Here is a 23,275-nt window from a genome sequence, read left to right as displayed (position 1 = left end):
ACTCAGCTTATATGGTTGAAAATTATCCATCTTGATTGAGAAACAGAGAAAAGGACAAAGGCATGCCACACGCGCGAGCGTGCCGCCGGCCGGGCCAGGCCGTGGCCGTGGGCTCGCTCGCCCAGTCTTTTGCCACTTAAATCCACATAATCACGGGAGTTTCTCTCCTGGATGGGGGAGGCGAACTGATTGCGTCAGTTACCGTCCTTTCCACTTTCGCTTCTCCGTCTCCTGGGATTCTCCGCTGCCTCTCTCCCTTCCCGTCACAGCCATATATCCATAGTCCTCCGTTAGTCCAAATCTCTGTCTTCCGCAACCGCTCCCGAGAGAAACCACATCTCAGCAACCCTCTGGCTTCCCCATCCCGTACCACTGTGCGCACGGACTAGCGGGAGAGCAGGTGCCTCCGGAACCCTCGTCCGCCTGAGAACCTTGCACGGGGTGCGCGGCGATTAGGTTTTTGGGGAACGATCCGCGACTGTTCATCCACGTATGTCTTCTTCTCGATGATTGCTTGCGGAACATCAAGCCATCTTCTTCCTGGTGATCCGTTCGTGGGACTGCACTGCGAACATCGTCCTGCACCGACTGTGGTCCGCGACTTCGAGCAACACACTATGTCGACTAATGCGAATGGAGCCTTCGATGCCTTCGGTATGGGACCCTCCGCTGGGTACATTCTAATCTCTGTGATTACTATACTCGCTTTTACTGTATTCATCTGTATGTCATCTCTGCATGCTGTAGTGTTCGTTACAGATATACACATGCACATATATGCCGTCACGAACCTGCTGATGTTATTTTTCTGGATTAAACTGATAATGAAAATGCCTAAATTTCTGACAATCCAAAAACCTAATCTTAGGCAATTTTCTGTCAATGGTTTTGCTGCTGCTTTGAAGCCAAATAATTTTGATGGCAAGAATTTCATGATATCGCGTGCCAAGATGGTATTATGGTTGACTGCGATGAACTGCTATCACGCCGCATAGGGGAAGCCTGAACAGTTTACTCCTGAGGAGGAGCAAAAGTTCTTGGCTACCGATAACCTGTTTCGAGGCGCCGTGATTAGTGCACTTTATCCCAAGTATGAGAAAAACTACATATCTTGCACATCAGACAAAGAGTTATGGGATGCTCTTGAGGCAAAGTTTGGAGTTTCTGATGCTGGCAGTGAGCTGTACCTTATGGAGTAGTTGTATGACTATAAAATGGTTGAAAACCGTTCTGTGGTCGAACAGGCTCATGAGATACAGGCGCTAGCAAAGGAACTAGAACATTTCCCATGTTTGTTGCCCGACAAGTTTGTGGCCGGCGGTATAATCACTAAGCTGCCACCTTCTTGGAGGGATTTTGCTACTTCTCTAAAACACAAGAGAGGAGTTTAGCGTGGCTGAACTTATCGGATCTCTTGATGTTGAGGAGAGGGCGAGAGCAAAAGACAACCGTGGAAAAGGAGTTGAGTCTTCCGCTGCCAATATGGTGCAGAAGAAAAACTTATTTTCATCTCGTAATAAAAAGAAGAAGAACATGCAAGAGAACAACAATACAAAGTCTAAGCAAACTACACAGTTTAAGAAGAAAAACAACAAGAAAGGTGGAGGTTGTTTTGTTTGCGGGAGTGATGAGCATTGGGCAAGTGCGTGCCCAGACCGCAAATATAAGCAAGAAAAGAAATCAGTAAACATGGTGATTAGCGAGACTGGAGCAGGAATATCTGGGTATGGTAATTCTTTACCTTTTGTTCTTTCAGTTTGTCTTTCACCTGAGTGGTGGTTGGACAGCGGTGCTAACATTCATGTGTGTGCTGATGTTTCTTTGTTTACTTCCTATCAGGCCTGCAGGAGTGGAGCCTTGCTGATGGAAACGGTTCGCATGCGTGTGTTCTTGGTGCTGTTATGGTCGTCCTGAAGTTTACTTCGGGAAAGACGGTGCTATTAAAGAACATGCAGCATGTCCTCTCCATCAAGAGGAATCTTGTTAGCGCTTCTCAGATGTGTCGTGATGGCTTTAAAATTGTGCTTGAGTCCAATAAATGTGTTGTGTCGAGACATGGAACATTTGTTGGAAAATGTTATGGTTGCGAAGGCTTGTTCCGCTTATCTTTGCTTGATGATGTGTGTAATAAAGTGGTGAACAATGTTAATGTTTTGGATGAGTCGAATATATGGCATTCACGACTTTGTCACATTAATTTTGGCTGTCTCACGCGGCTTGCAAATCTGAATTTAATCCCGAAATTTAACTTAGTCAAAGATTCTAAGTGCCAGGTGTGTGTGCAATCGAAGCAACAACGCAAGCCTCACAAGGCTGCTGAAGCGAGGAACTTGGCACCATTAGAACTCCTTCATTCTGATTTATGCCAAATGAATGGCGAATTGACTAAAGGCGGTAGACGATACTTCATGATATTTATAGATGATTGTACTAGATTTTGCTACGTGTATTTATTGAAAACTAAAGATGAAGCGTTGCATTATTTTAAAGTCTATAAAGCTGAGGTAGAAAATCAACTTGAGAAGAAAATCAAGCGTTTGCGGTCTGATCGTGGGGGAGAATATTTCTCAAATGAATTTTCTGAGTTTTGCGCGGTGCATGGAATCATTCATGAGAGGACGCAACCATACTCACCACAATCCAATGGGATTGCAGAGAGAAAGAACCGCACTCTAACTGATTTGGTTAATACCATGTTAGAGACTGCGTGACTATCTAAAGAATGGTGGGGTGAGGCTATATTGACAGCGTGTCATGTCCTAAATAGAGTGCCCACAAAGAATAAAGAAATTACACCATTCGAGGAATGGGAGAAGAAGAGATTAAATCTCTCTTACCTATGAACTTGAGGTTGTTTGGCAAAGGTGAATGTGCCAATAAACAAAAAGCAAAAGCTTGGACCAAAGACTGTTGATTGTGTTTTTCTTTGTTATGCTATTCACAGCGTGGGTTACAGATTTTTAATTATAAATTCTAGTGTTCTTGAGATGGCTGTTGATACAATCAAAGAATCTAGAGACGCTACATTTTTTGAGAATGAGTTTCCCATGAAAAATGCACCTAGCACGACTGGTCATGAATTTATAATTCCCTATGAGCATGAAAATTTTACTCCAATAGAACAAATTGAGGAACCCTATATGCAAAATCCTGAGGAGGATGACACTATAGTCACTAGAAAAAGTAAGAGACGGAGGACTGCAAAGTCTTTTGGTGATACTATATTGTGTACCTTGTGGATGATACTCCAACGACCATTGAAGAGGCATATTCCTCTCCTGATGTTGACTTATGGAAGGAAGCAGTACAGAGTGAGATGGATTCTGTTATGTCTAATGGAACTTGGGAAATAGTTGATCGTCCCTATGGGTGCAAGCCTATAGGGTGCAAATGGGTGTTCAAGAAAAAGCTTAGGCTTGATGGTACTATCGAGAGGTATAAGGCAAGGCTTGTGGTCAAGGGTTATACTCAAAAGGAAGGTGAGGATTTCTTTGATACTTATTCACCGGTTGCCCGATTGACCACAATTCGAGTTTTGCTTTCCCTGGTAGCCTCTTATGGTCTTATCGTTCATCAAATGGACGTTAAGACAACTTTCCTAAACAGAGAGTTAGAGGAGATCTATATGGATCAGCCGTATGGGTTTATAGCAAATGGTCAAGAAGGCAATGTGTGTAAATTATTAAAGTCATTATATGGCCTAAAACAAGCTCCTAAGCAGTGGCATGAGAAGTTCGACAGAACTTTAACATCTGCTGGCTTTGTTGTAAATAAAGCTGACAAATGTGTGTACTATCGGTATGGTGGGGGTGAAGGAGTTATTTTGTGCTTATGGTGTTGTTCGGCTAGTAAAGAATTCAGCCGGATTTCACTATTTGAGGCTGAAATTCACTGTTCGCTCTCTCACAAATTCCTCCAGATTCCTTCAAATTCCTCCAAACGAACAAGCCCTATATGTTGATGACATACTGATCTTTGGATCCAGCCTCAAAGTGATTGAGGAGGTGAAGGAATTTTTAACTAATAATTTTGAGATGAAAGATTTGGGAGAGGCTGATGTCATTCTTAATATCAAGCTTCTGAGAGAAGGTGACGGTGGGGCAACTCTGTTACAATCCCACTATGTGGAAAAGGTGCTGAGTCGCTTTGGGTTTAGTGACTGTGCACCTACTCCTACACCTTATGACCCTAGTGTGCTATTGAGGAAAAATCGGAGAATAGCAAGGGATCAGTTGAGATATTCTCAGATCATTGGTTCGCTCATGTATCTTGCTAGTGCAACAAGGCCTGACATCTCATTTGCTGTGTGCAAGCTGAGCCGGTTTGTGTCAAACCCGGGAGATGATCACTGGCGTGCTCTTGAGAGAGTGATGCGCTATCTAAAGGACACCATGAGCTATGGTATTTGTTATACCAGACATCCAAAAGTGTTGGAAGGCTATTGTGATGCCAACTGAATCTCTAATGCTGATGAGCTTTATGCCACAAGTGGATATGTGTTTTCGCTCGGAGGTGACGCTGTTTCCTAAAAGTCTTGCAAGCAGACTATCTTAACGAAGTCTACAATGGAAGCAGAACTCACAGCATTAGACACCGCTGGCTCTGAGGCCGAGTGGCTTCGTGATCTCCTTATGGATTTACCGGTTGTTGAAAAACCTATACCGGCTATTTCTATGAACTGTGATAACCAGACTGTGATTACGAAGGTTAACAGTTCTAAGGATAACATGAACTCCACAAGGCATGTTAAGAGACGACTAAAAACTGTCAGAAAATTGAGAAACTCTGGAGTAATAGCGTTGGACTATGTTCACACGTTTAATAATCTGGCAGGTCAGTTCACTAAGGGTTTGTCACGCAATGTGATAGAAAGTGCATCGAAAGAGATGGGTTTGAGACCCACATGAAATTTACTATAGTGGTAACCTGTTCTATGTGATCGGAGATCCCGTGAAGTAGAATGGTGAAACAAGCTAGTAGTAAATTATGAGGAAAGATCCTTAGTAAGACTCATTTCTGATGCATATCTTTCCTATCTGTAAGGCATGTTTGTTTTTACCTTAATATGTCACAAGTGGCTTGCTAAAGCAAAGATATTGTCCTACAGAACATCTTTTGAGATGCACACCTATATGAGTGAGACTGCTGGTCACCGTCTATGAGATTTGGGTGATCTCTAAATACTCATGAAAGGAACTAGAGTGTGACTTATATGTTTCAAATAGAAGGGATGCCTTTTGCAGCCTAGTATCAGCTAAGAACTTTAGTGACATTCACCTCACACAAAACTGGCAATTCAAGGCTTAGTTCATTATTCAGTTGTGACTGAGTGAAACTATCGCTCTAGATAGATGTTCAACTTAACAGTCTCCATCGAAACACTGGTATATAAAAGAAATGTGGTTCTGAGACTACTTTGTTACAAACCCTAGAGTTTGGTGGGGATTGTTGGATATGTTATGGGCTTGGCCCGTATAATATTTAATAAATCAAATAAAACTCTATGGTATGTAATATTAAGCGTTGTATGGTTTAATACCATATGAGATTTTGACTGAACGTTTACTCAGCTTATATAGTTGGAAATTATCCATCTTGATTGAGAAGCTGAGAAAAGGACAAAGGCGTGCCACACGCGCGCGCGCCACCGCCGCCGCCGCCGCCGACCGGGCCGTGGCCGTGGCGTGGCGGGCGGGCGGCGAGCGGGCGGGCGTGGCCAGTCTTTTGCCACTTAAATCCACATAATCACGGAAGTTTCTCCCCTTGATGGTGGAGGCGAACTGATTGCGTCAGTTACCGTCCTTTCCGCTTCCGCTTCTCCGTCTCCTGGGATTCTCCGCTGCCTCTCTCCCTCCCGTCGTAGCCATATATCTGCAGTCCTCTGTCAGTCCAGATCTCTGTCTTCCGCAACCGCTCCCGAGAGAAACCACATCTCAGCAGCTCTCTGGCTTCCCCGTCCCGTACCTCTGCGCGCACGGAGTAGCGGGAGAGCAGGTGCCTCCGGAACCCTCGTCCGCCTGAGAACCTTGCACAGGGTGCGCGGCGATTAGGTTTTTGGGGGAGCAATCCGACGACTGCTCATCCACGTATGTCTTCTTCCCGGTGATTGCTTGCGAAACATCAAACCGTCTTCTTCCCGGTGATCCGTTCGTGGGACTGCACTGCGAACATCGTCCTGCACCGACTGTGGTTCGTGACTTCGAGCAACGCACCATGTTGACTAGTGCGAATGGAGCCTCCGATGCCCTCGGCATGGGACCCTCCGCTGGGTACATTCTAATCTCTGTGATTACTGTACTCGCTTTTACTGTATTCATCTGTATGTCATCTCTGCATGCTGTAGTGTTCGTTAGAGATATACACATGCACATATATGCCGTCACGAACCTGCTGATGTTATTTTTCTGGATTAAACTGATAATGAAAATGCCTAAATTTCTAACGTATTGTACAATTGGCCTTAGGATTTTCCTTTTTATTTATAGATTGCATTATAATGTTTCTCTGTTTCCTCTAATGCCGAAAACTTTGTAGAATCGCATTACTTTGATGTGAACACAGTAGCATTTTGTATTTTCCTCCTGCTTTATCCGAATCGGCATTGTTAGAAATATCAATTCACATAGTCTATTTAGCAATCGGATCGGAGATTAAGAAAATTGTTTATAATAATCCAAGTGCTTGTAAGCGTTATGTTTCAAAATTACGGCCGGTGTGACCGATCCAACAAGCCAACGATCGAAATCACCCAACCAGCAGCTAGCTACCGGAGTATTACTGTCCTACTACTACTGCAACTGACTGACTTGTGCAGCTCCTAAGCTATGAAACTCGTGGTACATGCTGTGGTCGGTCGTATTATTATGAGTTGAGTTCGTGTGCTGCATGCTGACGGAGCCCAAGGGTGGCGCCGCCTACGGACGGACGCAGGTGGCGGCGCTGACGGGTAGCTTGTACGTGAACGAGTTGGCGTACTCGAAGGAGATGGTGTCGCCGCCGAGCAGTGGCCGGCCGTCGTTGACGTGGCAGTCGTCGTGGTGCAGGCGCCGGAACTTGCGAGGGTCCACCAGGCTGACGGAGCTGAAGAAGCCACACCGCACGTGGATGCCCGCGATCGCGCACTCCTGCGGGTCGCCCGCGCACTGGTTGATCACGTCCACCTTGTACGCCGGCACCACGCTCGGCAGCGACGACGCGTTCACCTGATAGATGGCGATGTCCTTCGCGCCCGCGCACCCCTCGCCCGTCCGCAACGGGCCTCCTGCAGCTCCGGCGGCGACGCCTGCATTATTTATCAAACAAAAACGTACGTGTGATGAGATGAGACGGACGGGCCGGAGGAGTACTCTACTGTACAGTTTTTGGGTCGACGGAAACCAGCACCTCCGTCGTCGGCGACGGCGAGGGAGGCGGAGGCGAGCAGCACGGCCAACCAGGCCGACGCCACGATCGCAGAAGACGATGACGCCCTCATGGGGATAGGGTTAGCTTCCTCAGCTCCCTGTCTGCCGGTCTCGCCCCAACTCCCTCTTCGCGATCGCACACGGCCGAGAAGCGAGAAGCGAGAAGGGAGGGCGCGCTTGGTTATAGCAACTCGAGGAGCTTGGGTCAATATATATATGAGCTTTGTTACAGTGCTTGGAGGAACCACCGGTTCCTCCCATCAAAAATATTTACCGCAGGTCTTAAATTAAGAAAATTAATTAATTATAATTAAGGACGGATTAGTACTTTTCCTACCGTATACAATCTAACTCCCTAAACCCAATTCCACGAACGCTGCTCGCAGCGCCGCGAGATCTCGCTGCTTCCGATCCCAGCGTGGCGGGCATGGGCTTCTTCACTGATGTCTATGCACTCTTCTGCATCTCGCTCGTCACCAAGCTGCTCGACCACGTCTACTACACCGAACCCACCAAGCTGGACCCGGGCACGCTGCCGCCCAACGTCGCGGCAGCGGTGAACGGCGTCGCACTGTGCAGGACGCTTGCGGGGTAGCTCTTCTTCGGCTGGCTCGGCGACAGGCTTGGACGGAAGAGCGTCTACGGCATGACGCTGCTGCTCATGGTGGTCTGCTCCCTCGCCTCCGGGCTCTCGTTCGGGAGCACGCCCACCGGCGTGATGGCCACGCTCTGCTTCTTCCGCTTTTGGCTCGGCTTCGGCATCGGCGGCGACTACCCGCTCAGCGCCACCATCATGTCCGAGTACGCCAACAAGAATACCCGCGGCGGGTTCATTGCCACCGTCTTCGCCATGCAGGAATTCGCCATCCTCGCCGGTGTCATCGTCACGCCGGGAACGCCAAGCAGGCCACCTCCGGCATGTCCAAGGTGCTGCAGGTGGAGATCGAGCCGGAGGCGGAGAAGCTGGACGAGATCACCAGCGGCGAGGACTACGGCCTCTTGTCCGCCTGCGCTCGGAGACATGAAAGGAGAGACGAGAACGGGGAGATAAGGGGCAGCCGGCGGGCAGGTAAGCTAAAGTACTATTCTACCCTTTAAATTTATTTTGAAAATAATTCTCTGCTCATATATTTTTAGTTCCGGACCCACTGATTTCTGATTTCGGCCCACAACTTAAGTTCTTCTGCCTTAGTTCTTTTTATTTTATAGCCATCTGATCTATACAAATGGATGGCTTTGGTTTTTTCCAAGCACTGTAAAATTTCACACAAGTTTAAGGTTTCTAAATGCTGAAATATAACAAGCTACTGACATTACCATTGTCACATTATGTGTACTGCCCTTATAGACGTCTGTAGTTAGTTTTCCATAAAATGTTTCTAAGAATTCCTTATTTAACACTAGAAAGATGAAGAATTCCTTCCTTGGCCCTTTATAAACTTAGAAATCCCCTAACTGACATTACTTGTATCTTTAGCGCCTAAAATGACACCGCCGTTGGTCTGTAGGTCTAACATTGTTAAACCGGAGACACTAGTGGAGAAACGGGTTGTACTCCCGGTTCTCAATCGCCTTCCGTCCCGGTTTTGGAACCGGGAGTACGAAATCGGGACTAAAAGTCCCCTCCTTTAGTCCTGGTTTCACGCCCGGGACTAAAGGGCCTCCCGGCCTGGCCACGTGGGGCGGCCCTTTAGTCCCGGTTGGTATTACCAACCGGGACTAAAGGTTTCCTTTTTTTTTCTTTTTTTTTTGTTTCTATTTTCAATTGATGATTCGTTTTGGTTTTCGAATACGCATTTTACGCTGCTAATAATATACGTATTCTACACGATTATAATGTTCGAATATTTTGTACAAACTAAAGTATGAAACTAACGTATATATTACATGCATATATATATATATATATATATATATATTGTACGTTATTTTATGTACATATAATATGTATATGTATATATATATATATATATTACAAATAAAGGTTGCATTGTATATTCTATCATATCCTTGGGATAACAAAATCACTCCATCTAGTTTGGCTTCTATGTTTCGTTGACGTCATTGTAGAACTTGCCGGCGGGGTTGAGGACCTGGTCATTAAGAAATCCTGCTATGGTCTCTTGAATTGCTTTCAGTTGGTCACGTCGTATGATTTTTTCCTTCAACCATAGAGTCTTCAATAAAAGTTAAAGGAAAAGTATTAATATATATATATATATATATATATATATATATATATATATATATATATATATATATATATATATGTGTGTGTGTGTGTGTGTTGGTCACTTGATTACTTATATATATGAGCAACAAAAGAAATTGTGAATATATGAATATATTTATATAAAGGATCTCTTCAGGAGTTTTTTTGTGTACGCCCCGATAAACTCGCAAACATAGTATCCGCAGTAGTTGTTCCCCTGTTCTTGCCTCAGAACCCACTTTTACGAGAAAAAAGATCCAGTGAATTGAAAGCATGCATGGTGTTAATTGAATTATATATATATATATAAATGTAGATAGTACTTACTTTGTGTGCAATTACATCCAGTGGCGCTTTGTAATGTTTCATGTGGTGATTCTCAATGAAACTTTTCCAAACACTGCACCCAATAAAATAAAACATTAATTTGGTCTTTAATAATTGTTGCAGTTAAGAGATCGGGTATATATAGTTGCTAGAGAGACCATATTACCCTTGGATGATATCTATCATATCTTGGTACTCTGTTTGCTCTTTTCTTAACAAGTCTAAGATTCTCAACCGACTATTGGCCATATCGATGACCATCAATATCCAGTGATTGCTGCATATGTTTTTATACATAAATATGATCGACATTAACTAGAGTCAACATATATGTATATATATGGGAGATAGCTTAGCTAGTAAGCAAATAATTGAACAAATGTCCATATGATCGACATTAATTATTTAACACTCACTTGAAGTTGTAGGGGAAGAGTATGTCCTTGTTTTGTTGGTTCACTAAGAACCTCATGAGATTTTTCTCGAGTTCAGCTTTCCATTGAGGCGGGAGATTAGGGTGTTTGAATACGACATTTGGATCAACGAAACCAACATCATTATCCTTTCTCTTTCTAAGTTCTGTCATCTCATATCTGCATATATAAAAATATAGTGTGAGCATATATAATGTATATATATACATGTAGCTTTATATATACACACTTTAATAGTAGAAAATAATCACACTTACAGACAATAGCAACTAATGAGACTTTTGTCGAGAGAGTCCAGGTGGCATAGTTGGTGTAATTCTTCAAACTCGACATATATAACGTCATCGCCACGGAAGTAATGTTGGTTTCTAACTCTGACAGTAACAAAGGCCTCTCCCCGTTCACACGCCGCCATGTACCACTTGTTTAGCAGGTACATTTGCGTACCCAGTTCACCTAAGGCCTCAGGGTTGTATAGACTCTTTCCACGTTCAAATTTCTTCCAAGGATCCACTTTCGGAGCAGATGGTCCTTCAGCGAGCACTTGGGCAAGGTCCAAACCAGTTTCCTCGTAAAACCGAGCCAGCTCCTCAAAATCGACGTCTAAGTCCAAGTTCGAACCATATTCATTACGAACGACAAGAGGGGGATTGATTGTTGCGATTGTTGTCCGAGTTGTGCAACACCTTTCCCTGGTCGTCTTTTTCTGCGCCGCCTCAAATGACTTGGTGAGAGAGCGGTCGTAGTCCGATTTTGGCCGGGTCTTTTGAGATTCCCGCTTTTTCTGATCCACCTTCTTTCTTAGAAGATCTGGAGGTAGGTAGAAGTATGATTTCTCCGGGTTCTCCCTCTCTTCTCGTTGCTTTTTTACTTTTTCAAAGAAACTGTCCACATCTTTTTTTACTGCAGCTTTTAATTCCTTTTCACTTTTCTCGAAAGACAGTTTTTGGGGAATAACTGGATTAGATGAGGCTTTCTTCTTTGCCGGCTGGTGGGACAATGACTTTGTTTGCGGGGCAGACCTCTTAGGAGCTGGCTTCCTCTTAGTCATCAAGGGAGGCGGGGCAGCCGTTGGAGGCATTGGAGACCTCCTTGGAGGCGTTGGAGACCTCCTTGGAGGTGGCGGCGGTGGCGGCGTTGCCACGTGATTGCCCATAGCACTATGATGATCTGGAGATTGAATAATTGGACTTAGGTTAGCGGAGGCCCTGCTGTGTGATTACAAAAAAGAATAATTAGGTATAAGAAATTGTTATTATTAATCATGCATGTCAATAGAAAGTTTGTGAAAAAATTGTTTCGATCACTTTTGTCCGCACCTATTGTCTGGCAGTTGAGGAAGCGGCGGTGGACTAGAGACCCCGGGAATAATGATGTAGCGCTTGCGCCATAATATGAATGTTTTCTCTGCTTCTCCTAGAGTCTTCTCTCCATCACCTCCTGGAATGTCAAGAGGCAGGTCACTAAAACCTTTGTTAACTCTATCTACTGAGACGCTAACATATCCAGGTGATATTATTGCCCCATGGATTCTTGGTGTCTTGGTAGGATCTGGAGGAGAAAAAACACCGAGAGCCACCATGATTGTGGCATTCTCTTTTGGAATATGTAGCTCACATGATGTAAACGGTGCAGTGATGTCATCCACGGGGAAACGTAGCATTGCGTCATCTTGATTTGGCAACTCCGTGGAAGCACATCTGCTTTTCAACTGATCAGGGGGGCTAATATTAATGTTCATTCCTGGATCTGATGCCTACCTCTGGGCACTCATTGCTATTTGCACTTGCTTTATGATTTCGTCCTGCATTCTAGCTTGCATGTCTTTTTCGCGCTCCTATGCTTGAAGCAATGCCTCCTATGACTCACGAACCAATTCCTCCAACCTGCTGATCCGCGCTGCATCCTCATCCTTCCTTCTCTATCGGCTTCTGTAGGTATCTCTGTCGTTAGGGAAACCATGCTCCCAAGAAATATTCCATCCTAAACCTCTCGTTCGGCCACTGTGTTCAGCGGTCCCGAGGGCATACGTCAGTTCATCCTTCTCTCTATTGGGCCTAAATGCACCAATAGTTTTAGCTTGTAGAGCATAAGATAATCTTTGTGTTGCTCTTTCGAGTTTTGAGCCATGAACCAGCTTCCCGGTCTCTAGGTTCAGTCTTCCCCCATGAGCGAAAAACCAATTCTTCGCGCGTTTGGGCCAATTGAGTGATTCTGGTGTGATACCTTTGGCAAGAATGTCCACTTCCATTTTTTCCCACTTGGGAATGGCAGTCGCGTAGCCATCAGATCCCATGCCATGGTGGTATACCTTCTGTCGGGCATTCTCTTGGTTCCTTCTCACCCGTTCCTCACTCTCTTCCGATGTCTTGTACTGTACAAAATCATTCCAGTGGGGCCTCAACTTCATGAGCGGGCCACTGGTATTGAAATTGGGCGTTACGTTCTTCTTGACGTATTTCGTGTATAGGGATTTCTTCCAAGTCTGAAATTGTGTGGCCATCTTCTTCATAGCCCACTTTTGAACTAGTTCCTTCAATTCATCATCGTTGATAGCATCATAATCATCCGCTTGCAACGTGAAATGTTGAAGAATATCATCCCAAATTAAATTCTTATCAAGATCAGAGACAAAACTAACATGAGGCTCGTTGATCTTTTGCTTTGATTCATGAGCACTGATCAGAAGTCTGTCCCTTACAAGGCACCCACAGTGTTGCACGAATTTCCTTGCGTGTGGACCAAGTGGTTCGCCTATCTCGATATTGAATTCCGATATTATGTAGCGCCCCTCCAATGGCTTTTTCGGGCCTCGATTTTTTTTGCTTTTCGCCGTTGTTGTCATCGATCCAGAGGGCTACGTATAATAGATGATAGATATTCAAATATATATATATATATATATAATATTCAAATATATATATAAATATATATACCTCGCCTGTATTTTCTTGCACAATATTTTCTTGGTTATCTTCAAGACCCAGGTATTGACTCTCGTCATCTACATCCTGCTGGTCACCATCGGCAAATTGAGTGCCGGTGTTGATAATATTCATCATTTCTTCATCCATGTTGTCTCTCGGGGCAGCCATCTAGCTTTTACACCACCAGATATATCTATAAAAAAATATAAACTATATCTATAAAATAAACTCCTGCAAGACGTGCCACCTCAAGGATAGTAAAATTTGTAAAAATCATTTCTGTATCTGTACTAGTGATAGAATCTAGCATAAGCCTTATTTAAGTGCCTAGCTTGTTTGAAGGGGAAATCTTAACTGACAAAGTTTAAAGGTTTCCAGAGCGTTTGACACTACTCTGCTTGCCGAGAAAGTTGCTAGTGTTGTGTCGTTGGCATTTTTCATGGCCGTGGCCATGGTCATTGTGTTCTCGTCTTTTACTGCGGCAGGTAAGTAATTCACATGATATTTCTACAAATTAACAGAAGAATGGGAGTGTACACACATAACAATCGATTATCGTTTATATTTATATATATACTACGTTTGGGTACGATGATTGACAGACTACTGCGACGATATCGGGACGTGTGAATAAATAACCATCCGTACTAGTTGACCTTGCTTACGTGATCATCTCGGCAAGCATTTCTCCACCGGACGACACCGTACTTGGCCATGGAAGAGCTCCGATTCTACGAGGAAGGGAACACGGTCTTCCACGATCGTTGCCGCTCTCCCTCGTAGAATCAAAGCTCCTCCTTGACATCCGTTATCGCTCGGCAGAGAACATGCTTGCTGAGCTAAATACGGTCCGCAAGTTCAACTAGTACGGATTTTCTACAATTTTATAACTAGTCGTCATAAGCTACCGCGCAAAAAGGAGGAAACGACGAGACACCAGGCGCGCCCGTGCTCCACTGAGCTCGATGGCTCAGCGCAAAATCGCATTACAAGATTGCCGGCACGAGGGCTCGGCACACGCATCCATCCGATTACAAAAGGTTGGAGCCATTAATCCATCATAAACGGATTATATATGGTGGCGGCGGTGGCTCACATCCAAGGTGTCAAACGCGAGGTCCAGCTCCTGCAGCCAAAAAAACATGTTAGAGACTTAGACTTTACTAAAAAAACAAGTTACAGAAGTATGCACCAAATTGATGAGCCAAATTGATACTAATGGAAATCAGTAGACTATTGTTTATAACAGCAAAATGTATAAAACAAATGCAAAAGCAAGCATCTCACTATATCTTCAAAAATGCTTCCATTGTCAATGCTGCTCTCATCAGCATAGAGATTTTGTCACAAAAAGTTTCTACCACTCAGGTTCCAATCCAAACTTCAAAGATCATGCACAGATTCTAGATTCATACAGAAGCAACTTTTTTTTATGACTTGTAGAAATTGCAAAAGCTCATGATATCAGCCATAACTCCTACCAGATCAAAGTTAGCTCCTGCCCAGATTCTAGATTCATACAAAAGCTCATTTGCAACAAGTATGTACAAATGTATAAAATCATAATTCTAATAAACATGATCATCTAGTAGAGCTTTTAATTGAAGGATTTGTCATGCCGGAGCTCCATGGCCACGGCGGTGGCCTCCTTCTTCCCCTCCCGCTCCCGCCGCCGCCAAGGCCATGGGTGCCCCGCCCCAACCAAGCCCGACGATCTCCATCGTCGTCGGAACTCTAACGACGGCATCATCAAGGGAAGTGCAGAGGAAGAGGGAGACCGGGCCAAACCTGGAGAAGACATGCCGTAGGTGTGGCCTGCTGCGGATCTTGGAGAAGACTGCTTGGGGGCGATGTGGGCCGGGGACGAGGACGACACGAGGCGAGCGCTGGCCGGCCAGTGACAGCGTGCGCGCGTGAGGCGAGGCTAGGGTGGCCTGGGGGCGGTGGCGCTGCTGGATCGATCTGGTGGAGAAGATGAGGCTTGGCGGAGACAGAGAGGTTTTATAAAGGGAGACCTTTAGTCTCGGTTGCCGCTACGAACCGGGACTAAAGACCCTTTAGTCCCGGGTGATGATTAGAACCGGGACTAAAGGTCTGATCTTTAGTCCCGGGTGTAGCCACGGCCCGGGAGTAAAGGTCATTTTGGCGGGCTGCGAAAACGCAGCCCACCTTTAGTCTCGGGTGTAGCCACGGCCCGGGAGTAAAGGGCATTTTAGGCCCGGGAGTAAAGGTGGTCTGCAGTTGGCTTTCTCCGGTTTCCATAAGTTTTTTCCTTTTTTATATATTTCTTTTATATAAAAATGCATAGAGTTATTAATTGCCTAATAAATAAAGTATTACCAAAAAAATTATAAAAAACCTGGACTTGGTTTTGCATTATTATACACAACAAAAAATTGTAACCTAAACTCTTTTGTTTTACTGTATGAATATTTGACATAGTGTAAATAATTACAATTTGCACCATGCAAAAATATACTACTTAATTAAAATCATTAAAACTATTGCTTTTCGACAGGAAATTAGTTTTCACATCTTATTAACGTTGATCATTTGGTTTTTCATCACACATTCTCCACGGGAAATCCACCATCTAGCAGAAAATTCATTTAAACCGTAGAAAATATGAAAACATGACAAAAAAAATTTGAAGTCACAATTATTACATAATAGGTCTAATACATCACTAAATATATCAAGCGGGCACATTAGTGAACTTCTTCTTAACGTATATCCCTTGGTTATGATCGCGTCGTAACCATGGAGTGTCCTCATCATTTAGCTGGATGCTTGGGTCTTTGTTCACTGTGAAGGGTGAAATTCGGTCATCCTTTTCATAATCTTCTGATATGTCTGACTTGTCTTCAATTCCGACGATGTTTCTTTTCCCTGAAAGAACTATGTGGCGCTTTGGCTCATAGATTGGGTCGTTGTTGTTTTTTCCTCTCTTCGGTTTTGTAGACATGTCCTTGACATAAAACACCTGATTCACATCCTTGGCAAGGACGAACGGTTCATCTTTGTACCCAATATTGTTGAGGTCCACGGTTGTCATTCCATACTGGTTGTCGACTGCTACCCCGCCTCCAGTCGCCTTTACCCATTGGCACTTGAACAAAGGTACCTTAAAAGTAGGTGCATAGTTTAGTTCCCATATCTCCTCTATGCGGCCATAATATGTTTGCTTATTTCCATTAGGGTCGGTGGCATCTATGCGGACACCACTATTTTGGTTGGTGCTCCTTTTATCTTGGGCTACTGTGTAAAATATATTCCCATTTATCTCATACCCTTTGTATGTGAGGATATGCCACGATGGCTGCCTAGCCAACAAATACAGTTGCTCATCAATACTCTCATCACCCTGACATTCTTTTCGCAACCAGTCGCTGAAAGTTTCCATGTGCTGATGCGTAATCCAAGCTTCAGACTTCCCTGGAAACTTGGATTGGAGCAACTCTTTATGTGTCTCGATATACGGATCCACCAAGGAGGAGTTTTGTAGAACTGTGTAGTGTGCTTTATTAAAATAATTGTCCTGCGTACCAATATATGTTTTCTTCCCTAGTGTCCCCTTTCCACTTAGTCTCCCCTCGTGTCGCGATTCAGGAACACCAACCGAGTCAAGGTCGGGAATAAAGTTAACACAAAACTCAATGACCTCCTCTGTTCCATAGCCCTTGGTGATGCTTCCTTCTGCCGAGTACGGTTGTGAACATATTTCTTTAGGACTCCCATGAACCTCTTAAAGGGGAACATGTTGTGCAGGAACATAGGACCGAGAATGCTAATCTCCTTGACCAGGTGAACTAGGAGGTGTGTCATGATATTAAAGAAGGAAGGAGGGAACACCAACTCAAAGCTGACAAGACATTAAACCACATCATTCTATAGTTTAGCAAGATCCATTGGATCGATTGCCTTCTGAGAAATTGCATTGAGGAATGCACATAGCTTCACGGTGGCTAGACGTACATTTGGAGGTAGAATTCCTCTTAATGCAACTGGAAGCAATTACGTCATGAGCACGTGGCAGACATGGAACTTTAAGTTTAGGAATTTCTTCTCTGACATATTTATTATACCCTTTTTATTTAAGGAGAATCTAGATGGTACCTTGATGCTTGCTAGGCATTCAAACATGCTTTCCTTCTCTTCTTTGCTAAGAGTGTAGCTGGCAGGACTTAAGTAATGGCGTCCATCATCTGTCTTCTCTGGATGTAGGTTGTCTTGTTCTTTCAAACATCGCAGGTCCTGTCGTGCTTCAAGTATGTCCTTAGGCTTCCCATACACACCCATGAAGCCTAACAGGTTCACACAAAGATTCTTCATCAGGTGCATCACGTCGATCGTGCTACGAACCTCTAGGACTTGCCAATAGGGTAGCTCCCAAAATATGGACTTCTTCTTCCACATGGGTGCGTGACCATCGGCGTCGTTCGGAACAGGTTCACTACCATGTGCCTTTCCAAATACTACTTTCACATCCTTGACCATATTGAGTACATCCTCACCAGTTCGGTTGCCCGGCTTGGACTGGTGGTCTGCCTTACCTTTAAAATGCTTGCCTTTCTTTCTTAGGGGGTGATTCACAGGAAGAAATCGACGATGGCCAAGGTACACGACCTTTCGACATTTTTTCAAGAATATACCTTTAATGTCATCGAAACAGTGCGTGCATGCATTATATTCCTTGTTTGATTGTCCTGAAAGATTACTTAGAGTAGGCCAATCATTGATTGTTACGAACAACAATGCTCGCATGTCAAAGTGCTCCTGTTTGTGCTCATCCCACACACGTACACCTGGTCTGTTCCACAAAAGTAGAAGTTCTTCAACTAGTGGCCTCAGGTACACATCGATGTCGTTGCCAGGTTGCCTTGGACCTTGGATGAGCACTGACATCATAATAAACTTACGCTTTATGCATAACCAGGGAGGTAGGTTGTAGATACATAGAGTAACAGGCCAAGTGCTATGACTACTACTCTGCTCCTCGAAAGGATTCATACCATCCGTACTTAAAGCAAACCTTAAGTTTCTTGCGTCATTTGTAAACTCCGGGAATTCTCTATCGATTGCTCTCCACTGGGACCCATCAACAGGGTGTCTCAACATATTGTCTACCTTACGGTCTTCTTTGTGCCATCGCAATAACTTTGCATGGTCTTTGTTTTTGAACAGATGTTTCAAGCGTGGTATTATAGAAGCATACCACATAATCTTGGCAGGGATTTTCTTCGTAGGACGTTCACCCTCAACATCACCAGGGTCATCTTGCCTGATCTTATACCGTGATGCATGACATACCGGGCATGCATCTAACTTCTCGTACTCCTCACCATGGTAGAGGATGCAGTCATTAGGACATGCATGTATCTTCTGGATTTCTAATCCCAAAGGGCAGACTACCTATTTTGCTTCGTACGTAGTGACGGGCAATTCATTATCCTTTGGAAGCGTCTTCTTTTGGATTTTTAGTAACTCCCCAAATCCCTTGTCAGATACACCATTCTTTGCCTTCCATTGTAGCAATTCCAGTGTGATACCCAACTTTTTCTGTCTCGCATCACAAGTTGGGTATAGCAATTTCTTGTGATCCTCTAGCATGCGCTCGAACTTGATCTTCTCCTTTTCACTTTCGCATTCTCTTTGTGAGTCACGAATGGCCTGACCAAGATCATCAGCGGGCTCATCTTCTGCCACTACCTCTTCTTCAGCTTCCCCCATAGCAGTATCATTGAAGGCACCATATTCAGCAATAATGTCATCATCGTCCCATTGTTCTTCTTCACCTTCTTCCATTACAACCCCGGTTTCTCCGTGCTTCGTCCAACAAATATAGTTTGGCATGAAACCTGACTTCAACAAGTGTGAATAAAGACTCCTTGAGCTAGCATATTCCTTCAAATTCTTACATATGACACATGGGCAGCACATGAAACCATCGTGTTTGTTTGCCGTGGCCACACGTAAGAAAGAATGCACGCCCTCAATGAACTCTTGGGAACGACGATCAGCATTGTACATCCAATGCTGGCTCATCTGCATTACATGACATACATACCATATTAAAACCAAGAACATAATTAGTTAATTATACGACATGCATGCCACCACACAAGGTATTAATTTATGAAAGTCTCGCCACAATATAGACAATCCCAACTACCACTAAAAAAACTAAAGCTAAAATGCACTTCAGCAGCATAAGGATTTCGCGACCAATCCCAACTAAAACAGACAGATCATGCGTTTGTTCAGCATCTATGGGCTTCTTCTGCTGGATCACTGCCTCATCAGCCGCCGTAGCCGCCTGTGCAAGAGAGTTTTGCACGTGTTCAACATACTCTTCCTCCCAGTACCAGCCTGAACATCCAGTGCCATCCCACTGAAATTAAAATAAAAAATTAGAACTTTAATTACAATCATCATGAAAATAAGTATAAATTAACCATAATCATCAAATGCGACAAAATAACTCACATTGCGATCCGGACACTTGTAGAAGATACGGCCCTTGTTGGGACACTCCTTCCTCACACTTGCTGCATGCAATGAGAGGAAGGTCCGGCCTCAGTCGCTTTGTAACCCGATGAGAGGCCGAGGATCCGGAAGCAGTTGCCATCTACTCTCTATACTCATTTTTAATATAATATAAATTTCTCATTTTATAAACAAATAAAATTAAAAAAACTCTAAAATTCTCTATATCTCTAAAGCATGAAGTGTGCTATGCATGCTAGAAATGAAAGCTCAATACTAGTTTTGAATAACTACTTTAACCTTCCTTCATCCAAATACGCAAACTTTAAAGTGATTTTGAGCATAAATGGCTTACAAATAAAAAAAATCTACCATAAAAAAACCACATATATCTAGTCCATAAAATGAAATAAGCTATAGATGAAACACGAGAGTATAATATAAAGTTGGTAACCTTTAGAACCGATGAAGGAATGGAAGAAATCTTGTGATACACCGGTGATGAGGAAGAAGAGAGGCCGGCGATAGCAAGAGAACACTGAGCTCGAAGTGGCTCGGGCTCGGGGAGGAATAAGGGCTATATAGGAGGGTACCTTTAGTCCCGGTTGGAGATAGAAACCGGGACTAAAGGTCCCTTTCTAGTCCCGGACGGAGCCTCCAGCCGAGAGTAGACTTTTACTCCCGGTTGGAGGCACCAACCGGGAGTAAAAATTAACCTTTAGTCCCGGTTGGTACCTCCAACCGGGACTAAAGGTCCCCTCCAGCAAAAGCCTAGCACAGTAGCCGTTGGGAAGGGACCTTTAATCCCGGTTGGAGATACAAACCGGGACTAAAGGTCTGTATACTCCCGGGCGCGAAAAATACCGAGACTAAAGCCAAATTTCGAGGTGGGATCAAAGATCGTTTCTCTACCAGTGAGATAAAAAGACCATAATGGCCCTCAGTGGACTGAATGTATATGTAACATGACTGGATGTATAATATATGGACAATGTATACGTAATGCACAATATGACCAGCTGTATTCATGTTTCAATCTTGGCAATATTTTTGATACACAACAACACAGTGGACAGCCATAATAAATACAAATTCGAGTATTAAGATAGCAATTAAGATCAACAATTCACACGAGCTTAGAAGTAGAATATGTGCATACATAGGTTCGCTACAATTAAGTTCTCCATATATACATAAATAAGTTGGACACTAGTAAAGTTGACACATACACAGCATCTAAAACCAATGGCGCAACTTCTACATAAACAATGTTAGGATCAGATCACAGGCTAAGCCTTCGTTTACTTTTATTGCCATTGCAAGGCTGGCAGGGACTATTGTTTTGTTTCTTGTGGCCATTGATGGGCTGTAATAATTGTAATAGAAAAATCAGCACTAGTAGGAATTACCACCTAGATGCTCCACAACTAGAATTAACGCGTTTTCCCTTTTTCTTAGGCGCGGTTTGCAACCTTTGACTATGGTCAGTACGTACACACTTAGAATTCAGCAAGTAATCATGAGAGTAAGTTTGGCGTAAGTTCGAAATTGCAAACCTTGGTGGAAAAGACATAGTTGCTGCTGGTGCTTCGTCCTCCATAGGCACAATGGAACTTTGAGCTGATTTAGTCATCCTTGTCCTCTTCTTTGGTGGACCTCTACAAAGACAATTACAAAGTCAATAATATGGTCATCTGGAAAAGTAATTCACCATGATATTGTAGACACACTATTACTTGATAGCTCACATATCAGCAATGTCCTTCGTGTTACCCTTCTTGCAATTGTGCCAATGATGCCCATAGTCCATACAAATAGGGCAATGATGCTGCCTTTTTTTTGTTTTCTTGTCAGCATTGCCTCCTCTCTGTTCTCGGCCTACTAGCAGTGGTTGTTAATAGAGGTGGATGCACGAAAAATCCATGTGTAGCTTCAAGCCATTGGGTATTATCAGGCATAGCTGGAATGAGCTGACTATAAGTTGTTCTAAATTTCTCTACAGAGTAATAAAGGTCTACATAGTTCTGTATGGGTGCACTGGTAAGTGATGTGATAAATGTTAGTGCATGTTTGCATGGAATGCCGAAAACTTGCCATTGCCTACAAGTACATGTCCTCTCTTGCAAGTTCACAACAAAACGAAAGCCGCTTGCTCCCAAAGTAGTAACTTCAGCAACTTCATCACTGCATTCTGTCACCTCCAAGCTCAATTCTCTATTGTTTTCTTTTAGCCTTTTAACTATGTAGGGTAGAATCAAGCCATCTAGTTTCCTGCCTACTTTCCTCCTTTGATTCCACTTGATCATTAACAATTGCCTAATCTTATCCATGAAGTCATCCATATTCATTGATTTGTAGTGCTCAATTCAATTGTTGAAGGATTCTCCTAAGTTCTTGGTCACATAGTTCACTTTGCAAATATTTGAGAACTGACTCCTAGTCCACAATTTTTTGTAACATTTCCTTAGGTAATTAGTTGCAGCTGGCTTTGCTGTGTCCATTGCCCTCAAATGTTTCTCAAACTAATATGGGTTCCATGAGTAGGCGGCTGCCCAAAGATGGCCATCAAACACCTTCCCATATGAAACCTCTTTTGAAGTTGCTCACTAAATGAAACATGCGCATTCCCTATGTTCAATCCTTGGGAACACTTCACCCATGCTGTCATGATTGCCTGCCCAGCATCTGTGCATATAGTTAAACCCCTTGGTGATCATATACCCTCTCTAAGGTGTCTCATGAATCAGATCCCATTATCATTTGTTTAAGAATCAAAAACTCCAAAGCATACCGGATACAACCAATTGTGATCATCAACAGCTGAAGCACTAGCCAACTGCCCCTTGAACTTGCCTATCAAGAGCGTACTATCTATTAACATGTATGGTCTACAACCACTAAGGATAGGAACCCCTTTATGCACGGTTTCAATGCAAAAAACATTCGATTAAATCTAACCTTTCCCTCTACTATGTGATTGTCAACGATGACTATGCTGCCAGGGCAACAACTCTCAATTTGTGCCTTGAATCTAAACAAATTATCATAACTGCCATCCCAATCACCATAAAGTTATTTTAGTGCAAGCTCCCTACCATTATAAACTCTCTTGTAGTGGACATTTACCTTGTGATGTTCCTTAATTTTTATTTGAAAAGCACTAGCTCCCAAAGTTGGATCCTATATCAGAAAGTTCTTCACCTTCTGACATACCCAATGCTTGGTGGCACCTCACATTCTTTTTTGTTCTTGTACTTGAACAATTATGAGGAAAATGATTCTTTTCACCAACAAAATAGCAATTATTAGTTGCATTGGTTTCGAATACAGAAATATGGGGATATGAAAATGAGTTAGGTTGAACCATTACCACTACAGTCCACTAGTCCTATGTTGTACACGTGTCTATCCTCCATGGATAGACATCAAATGTTTTCCTTGCACAATTGGCCCTGTACCTTTTTGGTGCACTCTTCTCAGTTTTGA

At 43.5% G+C, this 23,275-nt stretch overlaps 2 pseudogenes; one reads left to right on the top strand and one right to left on the bottom strand.

Annotated features, from left to right (window-relative positions):
* Positions 1 to 6,914: 6,914 nt before the first annotated feature.
* LOC136543411 (TPD1 protein homolog 1A-like) lies at positions 6,915 to 7,474 on the bottom strand (annotated as a pseudogene).
* LOC136543410 (probable inorganic phosphate transporter 1-12) lies at positions 7,473 to 8,620 on the top strand (annotated as a pseudogene).
* Positions 8,621 to 23,275: the final 14,655 nt, after the last annotated feature.

This window comes from Miscanthus floridulus, chromosome 3 (assembly GCF_019320115.1).
Source record: "Miscanthus floridulus cultivar M001 chromosome 3, ASM1932011v1, whole genome shotgun sequence".
NCBI lineage: Eukaryota > Viridiplantae > Streptophyta > Magnoliopsida > Poales > Poaceae > Miscanthus > Miscanthus floridulus.
This window is presented reverse-complemented; position numbering and strand designations above follow the sequence as displayed.